This window comes from Ceratina calcarata, unplaced genomic scaffold, assembly GCF_001652005.2.
Source record: "Ceratina calcarata isolate Rehan_Ccalc_2016 unplaced genomic scaffold, ASM165200v1 scaffold517.2, whole genome shotgun sequence".
In the NCBI taxonomy this organism is placed as follows: domain Eukaryota; kingdom Metazoa; phylum Arthropoda; class Insecta; order Hymenoptera; family Apidae; genus Ceratina; species Ceratina calcarata.
The window spans coordinates 34,461-38,547 of NW_017176301.1; positions in this window are offsets into that span (position 1 = coordinate 34,461).

The window sequence follows — 4,087 nt, forward strand, 5'->3', positions numbered from 1 at the left end:
CAAGCAATGTGTTTTCAGAATTGTCTCTAATTAATATTAGATTATTATTTGGATACAATTTTTAGTGGCTTAGAATGCAAATCCGTGAAATAAAACTATTTTATATTATTTCCTAATTTATTAACGCCAGATTAATTTCCATAATTGTTTAAAACAAGATCCTGTTCTTTGATGACACGTTTGGCCTTCGTTCTCGGTTGCGTAATTAAAGCGGCAGTGCAACGGGGCTTAATAAACGAGCTCGCAATCGGCGACCCTAACACTCGAAATAGAAGTAGACTCACGACCTCGTGGATAACTATGTATATTTTTCGTGGAAATTCGCCACCGATGAATGCCTAATAGATGCATGATCATTTAGGTTCGAGCTATTGACCCAGTGCAACGAGCTTTTTATTGTACTCTCGCAGTCTCGAAATAGCATGATCACCGAGACGCGTTAAGATTAGAGCAGACGTAATTAGCCTCTGTATTTGAAAATCAACGAAATCATTGACAAATTATTTAGATGTATCAAATATTTTTTAGTTCATCATTTATAAATTCTTAAAAGAATCATTATAATTCCATTGAATTTATGCTACATTTAAACATCCCTTTAAAAGCTACTTTTCAACCCCTGTTGTAGAATTAAAAATTGATAAAATTCCACAGACTGTTTTCAATGTAAGAGAAGAAGTTTGTGCGAACAAAAGTATGACATTTATTAACACCGGGCAATGTTCTATAACCGTGCCAACTTCTCGCGGAACTGACAGAAGGTCAAGGGTCTATACTACGTGTATGTACGATGAATCGGAACTGCGATCAAGGAACCCGAGAGTTGTGAACGCTGCTTTAACTGTATCAAAGGGGGCGAGGGACGAGGATGCGATAGTACATAGAGCTGCAAGGCCAAGTCCGACGGTGGGTATATTATACCGGCAGTGTCGGGCACCTTGACCAGGCGCAAACACGCTGGTGCAACGCTCGAAACCCGGGCTGCACACAGCTCTATCGAAAGGTTCATGCACACGAACCAAAACCCAAATTTATTTCGAGGAAATATTAATTTTAATCAAGTAGAATTTAAGGGTTGAATTAATAATATAATTTTATTAGAATTTGAAATCGATCAACAAATCTACAATTTTTTACATTAACCATTTTTAAAAACTTGTTACATAAAGAGTGAAAGATGAATTATTGATAAATTGAAATAAAAGTAAACTAATTTTCGAACGAACCATTTCTGATCACAGACTGCTCGGAGGTGAATAAATTATTCAAAGTAGTCAAGGGATGCATAATACGAGACAAGGCGAAAGAGAGAGAAACCAGGCTGACCTACCTACGCCAATAGCGAGTTAAATACTTTGGTTTCTGAATATTTAGAACGTGTTCGTCTTTAAGTTATAGGAAGTAATTCTTTTTATTTCATTTCTCTTCCATCACTCAAAAATGCAAATTGAACTTTGCCCTAGATATGAACTTATAATAAATTTACAACTGGTCAGTATTAATGCAACGATTATTCAGATAAATGCAAACTCGAAATAAAATCATATGAATAACTTGATTAAAAGTAAAGAAAATTCAATTGATCTAACGTAACTAGAGGCAGTCGAGGAGATATTTACGAGCGGAAAACATCATAAAATATGGAATTGGGAATGATCATGTGTGCCGAGTATGAGTATCGACCGTTCACGAGTCTCGACAAAAACGCTCGAGGGTTCTTTTCCTTGTTCCGCACGATCGTCCCGGAGACGTGTTATTGCGAATCATTCTGCATCAGGAGGCATGAAAGGGTTGTTACAGGCGTGGCACCAGTCGTAATTCCACGTGATGGATGAAAATTTGGACCTGGGGTAAGTTCTGTGCTGTTCAAAAAACAAATTATTTGCTTCTCGCTATGACAGCTTCGTGATTGATGGGGTTTTTCAGAAATTACAAATTCACTGCAGGCTTCCATGTAAAATAAAACATTTGTGATATCAATTAAAAAAAATCTAAATTAATATTCATGTGCACCTTAAATAATAATAGTTTGCTTTTAAAAAAATTTGTGCTTTGTGTTTTGACAATTCTCTGACAATTTAGCAATTGCAGAGTTTCATGTAAAATAAAACATCTGTGATATCAATTAAAAAATTCTAAATTTAAATTCTGTTCACTTTGATAAATAATTATTATTATACATTACAGTGAACGGTATTTTATACACAATGGACATAAAATAAAGAAAATTTGAAAAATATCGTGAAAGAGAAGCAAAAGAATGGCTTGCAAATCAGTGTATTGTTCTCTTATCCAATCATGGTAGCACGGAATCGTTATACGTCCGCGATAATTATTAACTTTTCAACGCGATATTGTGAAATTATCCACGGACCACGGAGGAGGATGAATATTTATGTTCCGAGAAGCGTCGCGGGCCTTGAAAACGGTAATAAACCGTTTCGCTGCAGCGCACTGCGTTCCAGCCGCGGGAACTTGAAGAAAACTCGACTGTATCGCGTTATAGTAACCCACAAATAAAATTGTTTTACTGCCTCGCGTTTCGGGGAAACAGATTGCACGCCCGATTCGGCGGAACGATAAACTCCGCCGCATCGCGTTTTATTGGGACTCCTCTCGTTTTTTAACGTGATCGAAACACACAAATGTATATTAGAGTTTCTGAAATCCAGATTTATACACACAATTAAATTATTGTTTTCTGCGAGGAATCTCGTTTCATCCAATTTGTAGGAAGTCCATTTGTCAAACGAGCGATTCACGTTTCATTTCCTTCCGAACGGATTTGGCAAGGAATCAGAGATTTTGCAAAAGACGTCCATTAACGGACGCGGATTAAAAGCTTCGAGCCTTGGAACTTCTAACGAGATCGATGATGTTCAGCTCGCCTTCCAGTTTCGTTAATTTATTCCGAACAGACGAAGTAGCTTTCCAAACGCCGTTTCCTTACGACAAATCGACAATTTTGACACGTTATTAATAGTTTGTTATCGAACGCTAGGAAATGCAGAATGCATAAAAATTTATCTGTAAACAGTTTCGATCTATTTCTGGAAACGTTTAAATAATTACAGGCGATAACGTGAGTCCGTGGCATGAATATAAATACGAAAAGGAAAGCTAATTTCACGTAGCAATCAATGATAACACGTTTATGTAACGGAACTGTGTAAAATACAGTTTTCTATATGCTCCCGTTGAACGGAACGCGCGTTTTCGCGATATTTTCGATAGCTTATCGGAGTTAACGAGCGTTTCTGTTCTAGCTTCGCCCTGCACTTTGTTACTATTTTCGGTGCGCTCCGCGTGGCGTATATCTAAACGTGTCCGCGAGTAATCTAACGCGGTGAGATAACGCCAACGCGACCGGTGTCTGATAAATCCTGTTAAAAATGACACCGTTTCCCCGAGTTTTCACAAAATATCAAAAGCGATTTTATGCAGTTGCATTAAAATGCATTGCAATCCTTGTCCTTTTTTTTGCATATTTTCATTTAATTCTCACAACATGCCATAAATATTCTAATAAGAATTAATAGATTTTTAATGGAATGATCGATACGACGTTTCATGTCATACGAGATTTGCTAGAAATATTATAATAGAACATGAAGAAGTGAATAGAACGTTTCTTATAATATGTTTTGATAAGAATCTCCTCGTCACGTGTATGACACTGTAAACCGTGCATAGGCGCGGACGCGTGGGTCCTCCGAATGGTGAGACCGAGTCTTCGGTTTAATCCGGCACGGCATTGAGCCCGCTGCTAGAGGCAAATGAGTAATGCAAAACCGCGGCGGCGTTCGTTGGTGCCGCTAACTTTAGAACCGTGTAAACGGACGTATAAGCGGTGAATTAAGCAAATAACTCGGCGCTCGGCACATGCTACAAGCGTGCATACATCGGACTCCTTCGTCGAGCTCTTCTTAATCTCGTATCAGCTGGATTATTCCTTTTATAGATTGTCAAAATGCATATTATGCATCAATGCATCCCAAGAGGATATTAAAAATTAATTACATGTAACTAGTTTCAGAGGGTAAAATAAATTCTTATAGAGATCGCAGTTTCAAAAGTTTTGCATAAA